At 41.5% G+C, this 19,524-nt stretch overlaps 1 protein-coding gene across 7 annotated transcripts in view; it reads left to right on the top strand.

Moving 5' to 3' along the window:
* The window catches only part of SHROOM4 (shroom family member 4), a 201,905-nt gene that overhangs the window by 73,502 nt on the left and 108,879 nt on the right, over nucleotides 1-19,524 (top strand). For 2 of the 7 annotated variants that reach the window (XM_082375988.1, XM_082375985.1), the window contains one exon: nucleotides 2,212-2,296. The exons of 4 other annotated variants lie outside the window; for them this stretch is intronic. The gene's annotated coding sequence lies outside the window, so the exon portion shown is untranslated. Of the gene's footprint in view, nucleotides 1-944; nucleotides 1,078-2,211; nucleotides 2,297-19,524 lie in introns of those variants that run through there. One more of the 7 variants, XM_082375987.1, reaches the window with a different exon arrangement.

Here is a 19,524-nt window from a genome sequence, read left to right as displayed (position 1 = left end):
AGACCATACATTTTATCATTCCATTTATAAGAAAGGCAAATCTATAGAGACACAAAGTGATTAGTGGTTGCCTAGGACTGGGGGTAGGAACATGGACCGACTGAATATGAGCTCAAAGTTTCTTTCTTGGGGGTATGAACATGTTCTAAAATTAGATGTGGTGGTGATGGTTGCATAACTCTATAAATGTGCTAAAAACCTTTGAAATATACTTAAAATGGATGGATTTTATGGTATGATAATTTTATGGTATATAAATTGTATCTCAACAAAGCTATTCATTAAAAATTATAAATAATTGTTCCCCTAAATGCTACACATTGTCAGAAGACTTCAGCTGTACTTTCTCATTATATCTTAAGGGAAATGATAGAAAGGGAGTGAGATGGAAAATAAAATAAAACCTGTTCCACTAGTCTTTTTTTAATTGAAGTATAGTTGATTTACAATGTTGTGTTAGTTTCAGGTGTACAGCAAAGTGATTCAGATATATATTTGTATATATATGTATGTATATGTGTGTATATACATATATATAAGTATATATATATTCTATGTATATGTATATATATTCTTTTTCAGATTCTTTTCCCTTATAGGTTATTACAAAAATACTGAGTATAGTCCTCAGTGCTATACAGTAGGTCCTTGTTAGTTATCTATTTTCCCCTAGTCTTTTTTATGCAATTGGAATTTCAAGAATAAAGTTGTCCATGAGTAGGAATCTACTGTTCTCAGACTGGGAGAGACATACACATGACCTGGCTTCTCATCTAGGCTCTATTTCAGAATTGTACAGTTATATATAGAGGGAAGCCTGGGAGGTTTTTGTAAGATCCTCCAGTTCTTGGGGAGCATGGGCTTCTGAGGAGTGCATTGTTGGCTGCCTTTACCTGTAAAGTGCTTTTGGTTCATTTTAGTGCTTTAATTCCCATGGTTAACAGGGAGAGCCCACACCTTGCGGGCTGTGCTGGTGCTATACAGCTGCTGATGACCAGAGCAAAATCAATCTGAGTGCTGATTGCAGAGGAGCCAAGGGCTGCAACTAGCCTGCATGTCAGGGGCCATGTCCCTTAGGTAGGCTTTTGCCTGACTTCTATACACTTGCCCTAGCTGAAACCCCACTGCCACCCCTCCACAGCCACATTCTCTGGGCTTCTCTGAACATTGCTGTGAGCCCCCACACTGGATTTCCTTCCCTCCTCTGGACTTTTCCAGAAACATCTTTTCTGCATTGCTGCAAATTTTCATTTTCTCTCACCCTCTGCTATTACTTAACTCAAGGACAGAGGAAATAGTTGCAGTCCAGAAACACACATAATAAAAAAAGAAGAAAAAGAAAGAAAGAGAAGAAGCCCCAAACCCATCCCAAATCTTTAAGAAAACAATCCCATAGGGTTTGGTGTTGAATTGCCATGCAATGTGGGGAATGTGAAACATGTGTTCATCAGGGCCCTTTCTGCTTGGAGCCTACCTGACTTCTCTCCTCCCTCCCCAGCCTGCTGGGCTAGGCTAGGCTCAGGGGAGCTACAAAGCCGCCAGCTTAGAAGATGGAGACAAATGGCAAGGCCCCAAGGGACAAAACAAGACTTGTAACTAGTTTTGAGGCCAAAGCAACACACGCAGTGTTTAAGGGCTGTGGGGGGTAAGATGCTGCAAAGCCTGGAATCCAAGCTTTGAAGTTAGACTGAGGCTGACTTGCAATGACCGTTCTGGAGGCAGCGTTTTATGAGCTGGGCCTCCATTTGTTTCACCACCCTGACTCTCGCCTTGACTGTTACCACACGTTCCTGACTTGGTCTCCCTGCAGGCAGTCAGTGCCTCTTCTGAACTGTCTGCCCACATGGCTGCCTCGGTGCTCTTTCTAAAACAGAGGTGTGATCTCTACTCCCTCTCTGCTAGTATTCTTCATCTCCTCCGAGAGAAAACCACATTCCTTAACATGATAGATGAGACGCTTTATAAACTGGGCTCAACTGCTCTAGCCTCGTGTTTCATCACCTGTACTCATTCTCAAGTAACCCCACAAAACTATTTACCATTTTCCCAAATGTGTTTTTTTCTTTCCTTCATCAGCCCCTTTGCATCTGCTATTCCTTCAGCCAGGAATGCATACCCTTTTCCTCTTTTTCTGCATTAGACGATGTCTCACTCATCATTTAAGACCAAGTGCTCACTGGGAGTGGTTTTCAGCTTTTTTCTTGTTGCCAGAGCTCACTGAATATACCTGAGGAAGGCAGAGTGGGGCAATGGAAAGAACCCAGAATATGCAGTCAGCCAGACTATGTGATGACAGGTAAATGACTTAATTTCTCTCTGAGCTTCAGTTTCCTCACCTGTAAAATCGGAATGTGAATCCCAACAGTACAAAGTAGTTGATGTTTATAAGTGCCAAGCACAGTACCTGGTACATGGTAGGTACTTGGGCAATGTTACACGTTGTAAAAGAGATAGAAAAATTATTCCTTCATCCTCAGTTGGGACTCTATGGAGGCATTTCCCCTCCAGGCAAACTAGTGGGTGGTGTTCTCTGGGACCTGCTTTACCTAGTTGTCTTCTTGAGGTTCACCTGCCTTTGGCTACCCTCATATCTAAAGGGTGTTTTGCAAGTATCCTGCCTTCTTGGGAGCAGCCGTCAGCTGCCTTCCCATTCATGTCCCTTAGAAATCTAAATGGGCAGGTACGAGAGGGGAGGGTAACATTTTAGCGCCTCTTTCTTTTCTTCCTCATGCCCTGCTCTTGTCCTCAAGCCTCAAAGAGATTGTCAAGCAGTCACTCCACGTTGGCCTCGTTCTTTCCTGCAACCTGCTCCCTAGGCTTTTTTTCTGCAATTGGGATTTCAGAAATGAAATTGTCCATGAATAGGAATCTACTGTTCTCCAGTTGAGATGGACATACACGAGCTCATTTCTCATCTGGACTCTATTTCAGAAATGTACACAAGATGTCAAAAATATACCACTTGGAACCAGAGCAATATTTATTTTTTAAAAAATTAGAGGGAAAAAAGTTGCCTTGCTTCAATTCCTACTGGAATGTACAATAACTATGTGCTGATGCTGCACTTTGAAGGCATTGATTTAGTTATCCTCAGGGTCACTGGATGAGTGGTGCATGGATACACACACACACACACACACACACACACACACACACACACACACACACACATATACACACATACACACATACATATATTCAGAGTGCTTTGCTGTGAACTGGGAATTTCAGGCATTACAATGCCAGAGTAAGGCTCTATTGGATCCAGCTATTCATTAACAATGCTTTTATTAAGTGTTCCCTTGTGTGCCAAGCCTTGTGCTAGGCAGGGAGAAAAAAAGAAGCCAGGGAACCAGAAGTCACAGATGGAGAAATCGGAACACAATAGGAGAGAATAAAGAAAGCACCAAGGCAATAATACAAACTAAATATTAAAGGAGAAGGGGTTGAGGTTACTGAACTGGAGTCCCAGGGCAGATTTCCTGGAGGGGATGGTAAGACTTGAGCAGGGCCGTGGAGGATAGGGTTGGAGACTCTGAGTCATCCACAGTACTCTCTTAGCAATGTGCATTAGAATTAGTATTTGTTTGCAGGACGTGGGAGCAAGAATGATCAGGAATTATTCTGAAGGAGGCCGCCACATGGAAGGTTGAGAGAAACAGGAGACAGAGGCAGAAAAACAAAACAGAAACAAGAGGCAGAAGGCATCTTAGTCCTAGTGATGCCACTGACCCATTACGAGTGACCTTCTCTCCGAACCTCAGTTTCCCTATCTATACATTGGAACTAAATAATACCAGTCCTACCCACCTCCCAGGACCATTGTTAAGAAAACAAATGAGATAATTGTGTGTCTATGCTTGGAAAATTAGAGAGGACGATCCATAACATAGGTTGGTATTATGAAGGTAGATGTTTATCTGCAGGCACTCCCCTGCAGCTGGGAATAGGATGACCTCAGTATTTAAATGAATTTTTCTTGGCAGGCTTCTTACTTGCCATAATTATAGCCTGCCAGCCACTAGTTGAGTGTGTATACTTAAACAGGACCTGTCACACAAGTGTACATGTGTATGTATTTGTGTATATATGTGTTTGTATGTATAAGCTTGCATTGGGCTAGGATATTGGAGCCATGACAGCAAAAAGACTGGAGAACTCTTAGGAACAAAGGTGGTATATAGAGATGGGGATTTGTGCAAACATCTTTGAGCATGCTTACAGAAATACATGCCCTGTTGCCACTGCAGTAAGCCCTGTTATCTATCTTCCTTGGTGTATTGCAAAGCGTTTCTACTTGTCTCCCTGGCTGCATGCTGCCCCAATCCAGTCCATCCTCCATACTGCTGCTAAAGTGCCCTTTCCAACCCACATGGAATTCCTGGGCTCCTGGATGCCCACAAGATAACATACATGTTCCTTCACATGACACTGAAGCAGGGCACTGATATAGCCACACCTCTTGTTAAAATTGTGGAATATTTTAATACGAGCTGCTCCTCTTTGTCCCCTCAAGACCCCTCCTTCTGCCCTGTTCCCCACTCCTGGACCCATTTTTAACCTCTGCAAGACCCAGCAACTAAAGGGATAGCGCCCAGCACAGCAGGGAGCCTAGGGACACTGTTTCATGTGTTCATCTGCATCTTTTCTGCTTGGTCAGTGCTCCTGATGTTCTGGTTTTTAAATATTTTGAGGATTATCTCTGCATTCATGGTTCATCTCATCCCAGATCATCTTTCTGGCCTCATGTCTCACAAGTTCTCCCCCCAGATGGCAATAACACTGAAATTCTCATATTCCATGTCTGGATTGATACACCTGTCTCTCTCACTATATTGGAAATTTCTTGCAGGCAGAGACAGTGACTCCGTCATGTAGTCCCATAGCCCAGCTCAGAACCCAGCACATAGTAGACACTCAATACATGCTTGTTTCTTAACATAGAGAATGCTGGTAGATGGAACTGTTCTGCTTGTAATCCTCTAAACTACTCCAGGGTCCAGACCTGAAGCTGATGCAAGGCACTTTCCTGGTCTTACTACATACATCCTGAATGTTATTCACATTTCCAATATCCTTGAGTTGGAGGGAAAGAGCAAATACTATTTCCATTCTCTTACTGCGAAATGGAAATATTTCAAGAGTGCGTCTCAACCACACAATGAATGCTTAATAGAATTGAGACATACAGTCATGTCTCTGGAACTTTCACTTACCCACAGTGCTGTAAAGCCCTTTGGGGTTTGGGGGTGAAAACTGCTGTCCTAACGTGAGTAATTGTAGACCACTGACTTCTGGGGAGATGCTGGCTTGCAGTCTCTCTAAGGGGGGCCTGAGGCCTATCTGTTGGAAGTGATGTAAATGTTCTTGCCCCTTCTCCTCCAGCACTGCCAGGGAAGACACCAGTTTGTGGGGTTGGGGTGGAGAATACATTACATCTCTCTTGATTTCGTTGCCAGCTTCTGCTTCATTAACATGGCTTCATAACTGGTGGTCCCTTGAGCAAGAAGCTAACTTTTGTTTCAGGAACCTCTCTGGCAACCTTTCTTCCCCACCCCCACAAGAATAGTCCATTGTAGCCAGCCAAGCTGTAAGGACTGTAGAGAAGACCAGGCTGGGAGAATGGCTGGGCCCCATCTTCAAAGAACTTAGTCAAGAAGCCTCATCCATCAGGTATGACTTAGGCTGTAAGTAACTAAAACTGACTCTAACTGGAAATCATCTCACATAACAGGAAGTCCAGGGAAAGGGTAGGCTTCAAGATGGGTTGCTTCAGCTGCTCATAATGACTGTCAACATGTACCAGGGTTACCTTGTTCTTGTCCAGCAGGAGAGAGAAGAATCTAATAACTAGGAAGTCCAGGAAACCATGTTGGTGTCCAACATTCTCAGTTCCATCTTTATAGATAGTAGAGAAACATGGGCACTGTAGAGCAGTAGGGTAGATTCAGAGTACCCACTGAGTTCACATTAGCTGTGTGGCCTTGCACAAGTCCATTAACTGCTGTGAGGCAGTTCCCTTACATGTCAAATGACAATTGTCATATCTGACTTGGTTCCTAACAAGCTCATGGTGGGGATCATGTGACATAATGCGAAAGCATTTGGTAAGCCAAATAAAGTACCATATATCTTTTTTTTTAACATCTTTATTGGAGTATAATTGCTTTACAATGGTGTGTTAGTTTCTGCTGTATAACAAAGTGAATCAGCTGTACATACACATATACCCCCATATCTCCTCCCTCTTGTGTCTCCCTCCCACCCTCCCTATTCCACCCCTCTAGGTGGTCACAAAGCCCTGAGCTGATCTCCCTGTGCTATGCGGCTGCTTCCCACTAGCTATCTATTTTACATTTGGTAGTGTATATATGTCCATGCCACTCTCTCACTTCGTCCCAGCTTGCCCTTCCCCTTCCCTGTGTCCTCAAGTCCATTCTCTACATCTGCATCTTTATACCTGTCCTGCCCCAGGTTCTTCAGAACCATTTTTTTTTTAGATTCCATATATATGTGTTAGCATACGGTATTTGTTTTTCTCTTTCTGACTTACTTCACTCTGTATGACAATACCATATATCTTTAAGCCCTTTAAAAATTACTTTTATCAGAGAAGATAAACATAGAACACCTACTGTGTATAAGGTACTGTTAGGTTACAAGGTTAAAATAAAACTCAGTTAATACCCTCAAGTTTCCCCAAACTGTCCAACAAACATCTACTAAGCACCCATAGGTGCTGGGGAAACAGATATGAGAAAGACCTAGTCTCTGTCTTCGGGGAGTTCCCAGTAGAGCAGAGGAGACAGACCCACGAACAGACAACTTGAGTACAATGTGGTAAGTGCATGGAACAGTAGAGGTGAGTGTAGAGAGCTCTGGGAGTACATAGGAGTTACTACCTATCCAGGCTACACAGGGAAGGGATAGGAGTAGTGTTGGGAGCTTATAAAGCAATAAGAAGGTAAGAAAAGAACCATCTGGCATAGATACATATATAACAATGCCCCCAAACAGCCTTCTTACTTTATACTTGAGGAGCAAACTAAGGAGTAGAGCCTGTAGAAAACAATGAGTAAACAATGGGGTGACGAATTCTTTCCTCCCTCGTCTCCATATGTTGTGGTTAACCCACCACATATGCTCCCTAGAGGTTCCAATCCACATCTACAGTCTGAAACCTAAGCATCTCCATGCATAATGGGGCCTCAAAAAATGTCATGGAACACTGACTCTCATTGACGGAACAATATCCTCCTAAGTCGCTTCATGATCTGCTATAGCATATCCTCTGGGAGTTGCAGAGATTGGACCTCTAATAACTGGTTGGGGCATGTGTATCAGCTTTTTCAGGAAAGATTATTTGTCTGAAGAGCCTCACATACCCTATCATTAAAAGTTAAAATTCTCTATCCTGTGTTGCTGTCTTAACATACCTTAAACTAAAACTGTATTCATAAAGGGTTTATATACATTTTTAAAACAACAAAATATTCTTTAAATATAAGGCAATCTTTCAGTTTTTTTCACGTGCTGTTTTCATCAACCTTATCATTTACCTGAACCTGCTGGTTGTGCTGTGGAGAGAGGGTATATAAAGCCTGTAGAACCTAATCCTTGTCTTTCTGTGTCTGACTTACTACACTTAGTATGTTAACCTCTAGGTCCATCCATGTTGCTGAAAATGGCATTATTTCATTCTTTTTTATGAGAAAGACAAATGTCATATATCGCTTATATGTGGAATCTAAAAAAATGATACAAAGGAACTTATTTCCAAAACAGAAACAGACTCACAGACAGAAAACAAACTTATGGTTACCAAAGGGGAAAGGTGGGGAGGGATAAATTAGGAGTATGGGATTAAGAGATACACACTACTATATATAAAATAGATAAACAACAAAGACCTACTGTATAGTACAGGGAACTATATTCAATATCTTGTAATAATGTATAATGGAAAAGAATCTGAAAACGAAGTGTATATACAGATATATATATATATCTGAATCGCTTTGCTGTACACCTGAAACTAACACAACATTGTAAATCAACTATACTTCAATAAAAATAAAAGTTAAAAAAAGAATCTAATCCTTGAACCAGACTTCAGGGTTAGATGTTGAGTCTCAGTGACAAAGCCTTACTTCTCACCACTTTCTTGTGTAGAGATATTTGCTACCCAAGGCTTTTGCCTCCTAAAACGCCTTAATTAGAGCCTGATTGGATTTGACCACTAGAAAGTCTGCTGCACTTCTGGTGCATGGTTTCCTGTGCTCCAGAGAGCTCTGCTGTTCAGAGGCTCATAAAGCACCCTCCTGGACAGCTTCTCAGGCCCAGGTTTTTGCTCCTTGGCCGGCTCTGTGCTTTATTACCTCCTGAGGTACTTACCCACTTGCCTGTTCTCAAGTTACTTCCCCAGGCCCACAGTTTGACGGTGCTTTCCTAGGGGACACAGCCAGCCTCCCTGTTGCCCCAAACCAGCTGGAGGACTTGCAAAAGCCAGAAGCAACCACTTGCATGGGCCTGGCCTTGAAAATGGAATGCCTCACCTTTCTCACACCAATTAGTGAAGTTATTATTCTCCCTACTGAACAGATAAGAAGGCAAGTTTCAGGGAGGTGAAGTGACTTGCCTGAGTTCAAACCTTTACTGAATGGCAGAGCCAGGATTTGAACTCATGCCTAACACACAGTAGAGTCTCAGCTCATGCATATTGTTTATGGAATGAATAAATGAATGAACAGTCTTTTTGACAGCTATATCCAGGAGCAATTTTTGGGCCTGTTGGTATGTGTTTCTGACATTTTATAACTGAATTTTTCAAACATACAGAACAATGGAAAGAATTTACATTGAACATTCATATACCCATCATTTAGATTCTATTATTAATGTTATACTGTTATATTTATTTGATCACATATCTGTTCATTTATTGATTCCCTCTTTCCATCCGTCAATCCCTGTTATTTTCTGATGCACTTCAAAGTAAACTGAAGACATCAGTACAGGTCTCTATAAACATTTCAGCATGCATATCATTTCTCCTTGTTCATAGTTCTTTCTTTTTTTTGAATTTTATTTATTTTTTTATACAGCAGGTTCTTATTAGTTATCCATTTAATACATATTAGTGTATATATGTCAATCCCAATCTCCCAATTCATCCCACCCCCTCCCCGCCCCCACCACTTATCCCCCTTGGTGTCCATACGTTTGTTCTCTACATCTATGTCTCTATTTCTGCCCTGCAAACCGGTTCATCTATACCATTTTTCTAGGTTCCACATATATGCGTTAATATACGATATTTGTTTTTCTCTTTCTGACTTACTTCACTCTGTATGACAGTCTCTAGATCCATCCACGTCTCTACAAATGAGCCAATTTCGTTCCTTTTTATGGCTGAGTAATATTCCATTGTATATATGTACCACATCTTATTTATTCATTCGTCTGTCGATGGGCATTTAGGTTGCTTCCATGACCTGGCTATTGTAATTAGTGCTGCAATGAACATTGGGGTGCATGTGTCTTTTTGAATTATGGTTTTCTCAGGGTATATGCCCAGTAGTGGAATTGCTGGGTCATATGGTAATTCTATTTTTAGTTTTTTAAGGACCCTCCATACTGTTCTCCATAGTGGCTGTATCAATTTACATTCCCACCAACAGTGCAAGAGGGTTCCCTTTTCTCCACACCCTCTCCAGCATTTGCTGTTTGTAGATTTTCTGGTGATGCCCATTCTAACTGGTGTGAGATGATACCTCATTGTAGTTTTGATTTGCATTTCTCTAATAATTAGTGATGTTGAGCAGGTTTTCATGTGCCTCTTGGCCATCTGTATGTCTTCTTTGGAGAAATGTCTGTTTAGGTCTTCTGCCCATTTTTGGATTGGGTTGTTTGTGTTTTTAATATTGAGCTGCATGAGCTGTTTATATATTTTGGAGATTAATCCTTTGTCCGTTGATTCGTTTGCTAATATTTTCTCCCATTCTGAGGGTTGTCTTTTCGTCTTGTTTGTAGTTTCCTTTGCTGTGCAAAAGCTTTTAAGTTTCATTAGGTCCCATTTGTTTATTTTTGTTTTTATTTCCATTACTCTAGGAGGTGGGTCAAAAAGGATCTTGCTGTGATGTATGTCATAGAGTGTTCTTCCTATGTTTTCCTCTAAGAGTCATACAGTGTCTGGCCTTACATTTAGGTCCTTAATCCATTTTGAGTTTATTTTTGTGTATGGTGTTAGCGAGAGTTCGAATTTCATCCTTTTACATGTAGCTGTCCAGTTTTCCCAGCACCACTTATTGAAGAGGCTGTCTTTTCTCCACTGTATATCCTTGCCTCCTTTGTCATAGATTAGTTGACCATAGGTGCGTGGGTTTATCTCTGGGCTTTCTGTCCTGTTCCATTGATCTATGTTTCTGTTTTTGTGCCAGTACCATATTGTCTTGATTACTGTAGCTTTATAGTATAGTCTGAAGTCAGGGAGTCTGATTCCTCCAACTCTGTTTCTTTCCCTTAAGACTGCTTTGGCTATTCAGGGTCTTTTGTGTCTCCATACAGATTTTAAGATTTTTTGTTCTAGTTCTGTAAAAAATGCCATTGGTAGTTTGATAGGAACTGCATTGAATCTGTAGATTGCTTTGGGTAGTATAGTCATTTTCACAATGTTGATTCTTCCAATCCAAGAACATGGTATATTTCTCCATCTGTTTGTATCATCTTTAATTTCTTTCATCAGTGTCTTATAATTTTCTGCATACAGGTCTTTTGTCTCCCTAAGTAGGTTTACTCCTAGGTATTTTATTCTTTTTGTTGCCATGGTAAATGGGAGTGTTTCCTTAATTTCACTTTCAGATTTTTCATCATTAGTGTATGGGAATGCAACAGATTTCTGTGCATTAATTTTGCATCCTGCAACTTTACCAAATTCATTAATTAGCTCTAGTAGTTTTCTGGTGGCATTTTTAGGATTCTCTATGTATAGTATCATGTCATCTGCAAACAGTGACAGTTTTACTTCTTCTTTTCCAATTTGGATTCCTTTTATTTCTTTTTCTTCTCTGATTGCCGTGGCTAGGACTTCCAAAACTATGTTGAATAATAGTGGCAACAGTGGACATTCTTGTCTTGTTCCTGATCTTAGAGGAAATGTTTTGAGTTTTTCACCATTGAAAATGATGTTTGCTGTGGGTTTGTCATATATGGCCTTTATTGTGTTGAGGTAGGTTCCCTCTATGCCCACTTTCTGGAGAGTTTTTCTCATAAATGGGTGTTGAATTTTGTCGAAAGCTTTTTCTGCATCTATTGAGATGATCATATGGTTTTTCTTCTTCAGTTTGTTAATATGGTGTATCACATTGATTGATTTGTATATATTGAAGCATCCTTGCATCCCTGGGATAAATCCCACTTGATCATGGTGTATGATCCTTTTAATGTGCTGTTGGATTCTGTTTGCTAGTATTTTGTTGAGGATTTTTGCATCTATATTCATCAGTGATATTGGTCTGTAATTTTCTTTTTTTGTAGTATCTTTGTCTGGTTTTGGTGTCAGGGTGATGGTGGCCTCGTGTAATGAGTTTGGGAGTGTTCCTTCCTCTGCAATTTTTTGGAAGAGTTTGAGAAGGATGGGTGTTAGCTCTTCTCTAAATGTTTGATAGAATTCACCTGTGAAGCCATCTGGTCCTGCACTTTTGTTTGTTGGAAGATTTTTAAACCAGTTTCAATTTCATTACTTGTGATTGGTCTGTTCATATTTTCTATTTCTTCCTGGTTCAGTCTTGGAAGGTTATATATACCTTTCTAAGAATTTGTCCATTTCTTCCAGGTTGTCCATTTTATTGGCATAGGGTTGCTTGTAGTAGTCTCTTAGGATGCTTTGTATTTCTGCAGTGTCAGTTGTAACTTCTCCTTTTTCATTTCTAATTCTATTGATTTGAGTCTTCTCCCTCTTCTTCTTGATGAGTCTGGCTAATGGTTTATGAATTTTGTTTATCTTCTCAAAGAACCAGCTTTTAGTTTTATTGATCTTTGCTATTGTTTTCTTTGTTTCTATTCCATTTATTTCTGCTCTGATCTTTATGATTTCTTTCCTTCTACTAACTTTGGGTTTTGTTTATTCTTCTTTCTGTAGGTCCTTTAGGTGTAAGTTTAGATTCTTTTTTTTTCTATAATGACAGAGGCCAAAGCTGGCTTTTCATATCAACAATTTCATATTTTTAAAATTAATTAATTAATTTATTTATTTTTGGCTGTGTTGGGTCTTCGTTTCTGTGCGAGGGCTTTCTCCAGTTGCGGCACGCGGGGGCCACTCTTCATCGCGGTGAGCGGGCCTCTCACTATCACGGCCTCTCTTGTTGCGGAGCGCACGCTCCAGACGCGCAGGCTCAGTAGTTGTGGCTCACGGGCCTAGTTGCTCCGCGGCATGTGGGATCTTCCCAGACCAGGGCTCGAATCCGTGTCCCCTATATTGGCAGGCAGATTCTCAACCACTGCACCACCAGTGAAGCCCAAGGTTAGATTCTTTATTTGAGATTTTCCTTGTTTCTTGAGGTAGGCTTATATTGCTATAAACTTCCCTCTTAGCACTGCTTTTGCTGCATCCCAGAGGTTTTGGATCATCGTGTTTTCATTGTCATTTGTCTCTAGGTATTTTTTGATTTCCTCTTTGATTTCTTCAGTGATCTCTTGGTTATTTACTAACATATTGTTTAGCCTCCATGTATTTATGTTTTTTACGTTTTTTTTCCCTGTAATTGATTTCTAATCTCATAGCATTGTGGTCAGAAAAGATGCTTGATATGATTTCAGTTTTCTTAAATTTACTGAGGCTTGATTTGTGACCCAGGATGTGACCTATCCTGGAGAATGTTCCGTGTGCAGTTGAGAAGAAAGTGTAATCTGCTGTTTTTGGATGGAATGTCCTATAAATATCAATTAAATATCTCTGGTCTGTTGTGTCATTTAAAGCTTCTGTTTCCTTATTAATTTTCTGTTTGGATGATCTGTCCATTGGTGTAAGTGAGGTGTTAAAGTCCCCCACTATCACTGTGTTACTGTCGATTTCCTCTTTTATAGCTGTTAGCAGTTGCCTTATGTATTGAGGTGCTCCTATGTTGGGTGCATAAATATTTATATTTGGTATATCTTCTTCTTAGTTTGATCCCTTGATCATTATGTAGTCCTTCCTTGTCTCTTGTAACATTCTTTATTTTAAAGTCTATTTTATCTGATATGAGTATTGCTACTCCAGCTTTCTTTTGATTTCCATTTGCATGGAATATCTTTTTCCATCCCCTCACTTTCAGTCTATGTCTGAAGTGGGTCTCTTGTAGACAGCATATATATGGATCTTGTTTTTGTATCCATTCAGCAAGCCTGTGTCTTTTGGTTGGAGCATTTAATCCATTCTCGTTTCAGGTAATTATCCATATGTATGTTCCTATTACCATTTTCTTAATTGTTATGGGTTTGTTTTTGTAGGTCCTTTTCTTCTCTTGTGTTTCCACTTAGAGAAGTTCCTTTACCATTTGTTGTAGAGCTGGTTTGGTGGTGCTGAATTCTCTTAGCTTTTGCTTGTCTGTAAAGGTTTTAATTTCTCCATCAAATCTGAATGAGATCCTTGCTGTGTAGAGTAATCTTGATTGTAGGTTCTTCCCTTTCATCACTTTAAATATATCATGCCACTCCCTTCTGGCTTGTAGAGTTTCTGCTGTGAAATCAGCTCTTAACCTTATGGAAGTTCTGTTGTATGTTATTTGTCGTTTTTCCCTTGTTGCTTTCAATAATTTTTCTTTGTCTTTAATTTTTGTCAATTTGATTACTGTGTGTCTCGGCGTGTTTCTCCTTGGGTTTATCCTGCCTGGGACTCTCTGCACTTCCTGGACTTGGGTGGCTATTTCCTTTCCCATGATAGGGAAGTTTTCGACTATAAACTCTTCAAATATTTTCTTGTGTCCTTTCTCTCTCTCTCTTCTCCTTCTGGGACCCCTATAATGCGAATGTTGTTGCATTTAATGTTGTCCCAGAGGTCTCTTAGGCTGTCTTCATTTCTTTTCATTCTTTTTACTTTATTCTCATCTGTGGCAGTGAATTCCACCATTCTGTCTTCCAGGTCACTTATCCATTCTTCTGCCTCAGTTATTCTGCTATTGATTCCTTCTAGTGTAGTTTTCATTTCAGTTATTGTATTGTTCATCTCTGTTTGTTCTTTAATTCTTCTAGGTCTTTGTTAAACATTTCTTGCATCTTCTCGATCTTTGCCTCCATTGTTTTTCCGAGGTCCTGGATCATCTTCACTATCATTATTCTGAATTCTTTTTCTGGAAGGTTTCCTATCTCCACTTCATTTAGTTGTTTATCTGGGGTTATATCTTGTTCTTTCATCTGGTACATAGCCCTCTGCCTTTTCATGTTTTCTGTCTTTCTGTGAATGTGGTTTTTGTTCCACAGGCTGCAGGACTGTAGTTCTTCTTGCTTCTGCTGTCTGCCCTCTGGTGGATGAGGCTATCTAAGAGGCTTGTGCATGTTTCCTGATGGGTGGGACTGGTGGTGGGTAGAGCTGACTGTTGCTCTGGTGGGCAGAGCTCAGTAAAACTTTAATCCACTTGTCTGCTGATGAGTGGGGCTGGGTTCCCTCCCTGTTGGTGTTTGGCCTGAGGCGACCCAACACTGGAGCCTACCCGGTTCTTTGGTGGGGCTAATGGCGGACTCCGGGAGGGCTCACGCCAAGGAGTATTCCCCAGAATTTCTGCTGCCAGTGTCCTTGTCCTCACGGTGAGCCACAGCCACCCCTGCCTCTGCAGGAGACGCTCCAACACTAGCAGGTAAGTCTGGTTCAGTCTCCTATGGGATCACTGCTCCTTCCCTTGCGTCCTGAGTGCACACTACTTTGTGTGTGCCCTCCAAGAGTGGAGTCCCAGTCCTGTCAAAGTCCTGCAATCAAATCCCTCTAGCCTTCAAAGTCTGATTCTCTAGGAATTCCTCCTCCTGTTGCTGGACCCCCAGGTTGGGAAGCCTAATGTGGGGCTCAGAACCTTCACTCCAGTGGGTGGACCTCTGTGGTATAAGTGTTCTCCAGTCTGTGAGTCACCCACTCAGCAGTTATGGGATTTGATTTTATTGTGATTGCGCCCCTCCTACCATCTCATTGTGGCTTCTCCTTTGTCTTTGGATGTGGAGTATCTTTTTTGGTGAGTTCCAGTGTCTTCCTGTCGATGATTGTTCAGCAGTTAGTTGTGATTCTGGTGCTCTCCCAAGAGGGAGTTAGCGCACGTCCTTCTACTCTGCCATCTTGAACCAATCTCCTCTTTTTCTTTTGAGGTAACATTTACATACAATGAGATATACACATCTCTAGTGTACCATTGGGTGAGTTTTGACACACTTTGCACCTGTGTATCCCAAACCCCTATCAATATATAGAACGTTATCATCAACACAGAAATTTTCTTCACGTATGTTGCTTTTAACTGTGCTGTACAGCTTCCTTAACTGAACCAGCAACTCCACTGAAAGGCAGACGTCAATGATTCTAACTGGGAGGATGTGTTGAGATTGCTTTTCCTTCATTGACTGATGCTCTGGGAGTGAACCAGGTGGCACTTAACGGGATTTGGTCCTCAGGTCCCTTCACTTTGATAAATTTCACCTGGAAGCACTTCTTCTCCTTTCAAGCAAACATTTGTGAAAGGTTGCCCGTTGATTATGGCAATTAACTTTATCAGTTTAAACTGAAGTGAAACAATGAATAATTTGTTTTATTTTATTGTAATTTAATGTCAGTAATGTATAAGGGCCTGCTCTTTTCAGCAGGGACTCTTTCATCTGTGTTTTTTTTAAAGTAAAAGTAATGCCGCTAAAGATAAAACGTTCCCGGCTTGGACGTCAAAGTGAATTCTAGTCAGTTCATTGAAACTCAGATCAGGGCTAAGAGTTGAAATATACATAGAACACCCAAAGGAGTGTGTGTGCCTGAGTAGGATCTAAATGAGAAGCCCAAAGGTCCTTTGCCCTATTTGAAACAGGCCTATTGGAACAGATAAGCAGGGTTACCTTCTTGAAACCCAGGCTTCGAGTAATTTGGTATGTAGTAAGAGTCAGGCTATTCTATGATCTGGGGATTGTGAAAGGCATTTAGGCTGAATTGGCAGAGATATTGATGGGCCTACCAAACATGCCTGTGGCTTTGGTCCTTTTGGTTAATGGTACTGTTGCTGGTGGGCAATGGGATCATCACCACTAGGACTTCTGATCCAGGAATTTTCACAATTTAGAGTTTATCAGAATCACCCTGAGGGATTGAAACACAAATGGCTGGGGCCCACCCTCAGAGTTCGTGATTCAGTACACCTACGGTGGGTTCAGAAAATTGGCATTTTTAACAAGCTCCCAGGAGACCCTGCTGCTGCTGGTTCAGGGACCACACTTTGAGGACCACTGCTTGAACGAATGAATGAATGAATGAATGAATAGGATCTCTTGTACAAGACTGCATTTTCCCCCTCTATAACCTTATGGTATTGTTTATAGTTGGACACAATAAATAGGAACAGGCACACCCTACACTACACTACCATATAGGGTGTGCCTGTTCCTACTAAGTTTTAGCATTGGCAGGGGATACTGGAGAAGACATGCACACTTCTTTCTCCAACCTCCACAGCAGGGATTTCAGTTTGTACTGGGCTTATTATGACCCTGGCTTTTTCACACTCTTAACTGATCTTGCTGCAGACAAGGAAAGAACCCAGGCCTTAAACCACATGGCACAGTTTTCACTCCCTCCTGTGTTGGGACCCTTAGAGATAATATGTGGCTACGGAGACCATACATACCAGATTTCCTAGGACAGCTCTGATTTCACATATTCTATCCTCTTGTCCCCATAAATATAATTGGCAGACCATGTCCCGCTTTGGGTTCAAAAAATATTGTTCCCATATGCATGGCTTAGGTGCCCTGGGGAGCCAAAAGCAAGTCTTCCCCTTCTTTCTTGAGATTGTGGCGGCCAGGGCATAAAGCTTGGCTCATAGAAAGGGCTAAAGAATTAGGGTAAATCTAAACATCTGAGATCAGCAACAAGCTGCTTGTTGCTCCTTTTTTGACAAGCGTCTCTCAGTGATCCCTGTTACAGATCCTTGAATGTTATGAATATGAGATTCTGAGTGCTGAGAGGGACTGAATTGGACCTCTGGCTGCCTCTCTCTCCTCCTTCCCCCGCCCTCTGGAAGGACCACACAGAAATAGCCCAGACAGAAGAGCCACTCCAAAGAAGGAAATTCCACATCCTTCATTGACCAACCACTCAGTCTAATATTTACCTACTTTCTCTGGCAGGAAGTTCTTCCTTCTTGCTAACATCACTCCCTCTCATTGTGATTTCCGTTTCTTTTCCCTTGTTCTGCTTTCAATCAAAATTGAGAACAGCTGGTCCTCACCCTCTACATTCTTTATGGCTTAAAAGTCATTAAACCATCCTTCCTGGGCCCAGGTTTAACCATCCTTGGAGCTCCTTTATCCTTCCTGCATGTATCTGACTTGCCAACCGTTTAATCATCTTTGCCATGGGGAAGCAGCTTAGGCAGTTTGGACCAACAGTGCAGCAAAGCCTAAAGCTTTATGACTTGTGCTAATGGCCATGCTAAATGTTTAGTAGAGACTATTTTCGAGCACACAATTGTGAACAATTTAAAGTGGACTGTACGTGGAACCCATTTCCTCTCCCAGCTCCCCCAACAGGGCCTCCCCTTAGCAGCTGAAATGAGTTAGTGGCAATCAGCACAGAGTAGGAATCCTGTGGTTTCTGCCCTTCCCTCCTGCTGGTTCTATGGCAGCTAGTCTCTTAAAATAAGCTTTCTCCTTAGTATGGCCAGTAAATGTGACTTTGGAATCAGTTGGGCAAAGGGTCTAGGAATCACATTAGCCAAAGAGCAGGCGGTGCTAGTGCCGAAGCTCCACGTGAGGTTTAGGAGAGGCTGGGGGGGACAGAGGTGAGCAGGGATCTGTGAGAGAGATTGGATCTGGAATGTTTGCTATCTACCGGATGATTGCACCTCAGAGTTGGACATGCCTTTTTTTGCAAGTTTGTGGAGGACTTGTCTGGCCTCTGTTTGTGTACTTGGCCTTTGTCCACCGCACCAACTCTGTGAAAGTGATGCCAGATCTGTGGCAGAATCCCAGCCTCAGGGCCAGTTTGGTTCTTAGAGAGAGGAGGGTAACTTGCCACATGAAACGACTCTCTTTGTCAGGGGGGTTGCATGCCTTCGGTGGGATGCATTACTGAGCTGTGCATGTGCTGTTTTAGGTCACGCTGTAGGGTGGGTTCAGGGCCTCTGCTGATCAGAATGAAATAGATCTAGCTGATGGCGCTGCACAGGAAAAGCATAGGGCCAACCGGTACTTGTCCTGTTCTCATCTTCTCACTCTTGGCTCCTCCTTTTTAATAAAACCTTAAAAGCTCTCCTTTTCATAAATGCTAGCCAGGCAGTTTGTTGCAGCAAAGCTATAGGAGCAGTTAATATACCCAGCCATAAAGAAGGAAGAGAAAGTGACAGAGAAAAAAAAAAAGAAGTTGGCATTTGTATGAGGGTGTCATTGAAGGCTTCATCACAGATACACTAAAGACTTAGGAACAGAAATTGTCTTGGGGTGGGGGTGGAGAGAACAGCTTGATTGAAGCATTAGCTGCCTTGGCGCTGAGCCAAGGCAAATTGCCAGAGAACCATTAAACTCTTTGTAATTCCATGTAATTCACAGCAGCCACAGGTAATCTGAATCAGACCTGACAAAACTTCCCTATCACTTATTATCCATTAGTGCTGAATGCATACTACAGATATTTAAACTTTTTAAAAGTCATATCATGATGGCCATATTTTCTAAAACCCAAATCAGGAATCCTGGCTTCACAAAGGATTTTTTTCAGACTTGTGAATATGTTTATATGAAAAACCTCACAAAAGTATAAACACTAAATCACACTTAGTTAAACACTGAACAAATGGCCTTTAAGGAGGGAACTATAGTCACACGAAATTGGGTCAGGGCTAACTTACATTCAAACATTGGTGAGGGTCCCATACACACACCTTTTTAGGGGTCTGAGGGAATTGGTTAACTAAGCACTAAATCAAATTAGAATTTGGTTTATGCCCATCGTCTGGATTTGCTCTTAAAATTTCCAGGGATGGTAGACTGAAAGAGCCTGTTGTAATTTCTGTACACAGGAAGGTGGAGTAGATGTTACTTTGAATTCCCAGATGCTGGGAGCAGTTAAATCTCTCAGTGTTCACGTCTGTTTGTGAGGGCTTGTGTGTGTGTTTTAAATTAACTTCCTAAGGCTGGGAATGTTACAAACTGAGCAGAATCATAGATGGATACAAGGTATTGTTCCCATGCACCTAAATTTACTTAAAAGTTTCATTCTTCCCACCAAATTAAGAGTCTAGCATTCACCTCTGGGCACTCACCAAGAAGAGGAGATGGTACTGATGAACCTCTTGCAGGGCAGGAATAAAG

This window comes from Balaenoptera borealis (assembly GCF_965194805.1).
Source record: "Balaenoptera borealis genome assembly, chromosome: X".
Classification (NCBI taxonomy): Eukaryota; Metazoa; Chordata; class Mammalia; order Artiodactyla; family Balaenopteridae; genus Balaenoptera; species Balaenoptera borealis.
Note: the sequence above shows the minus strand (reverse complement) of the source record. Positions and strands in the feature narration are given on the sequence as shown.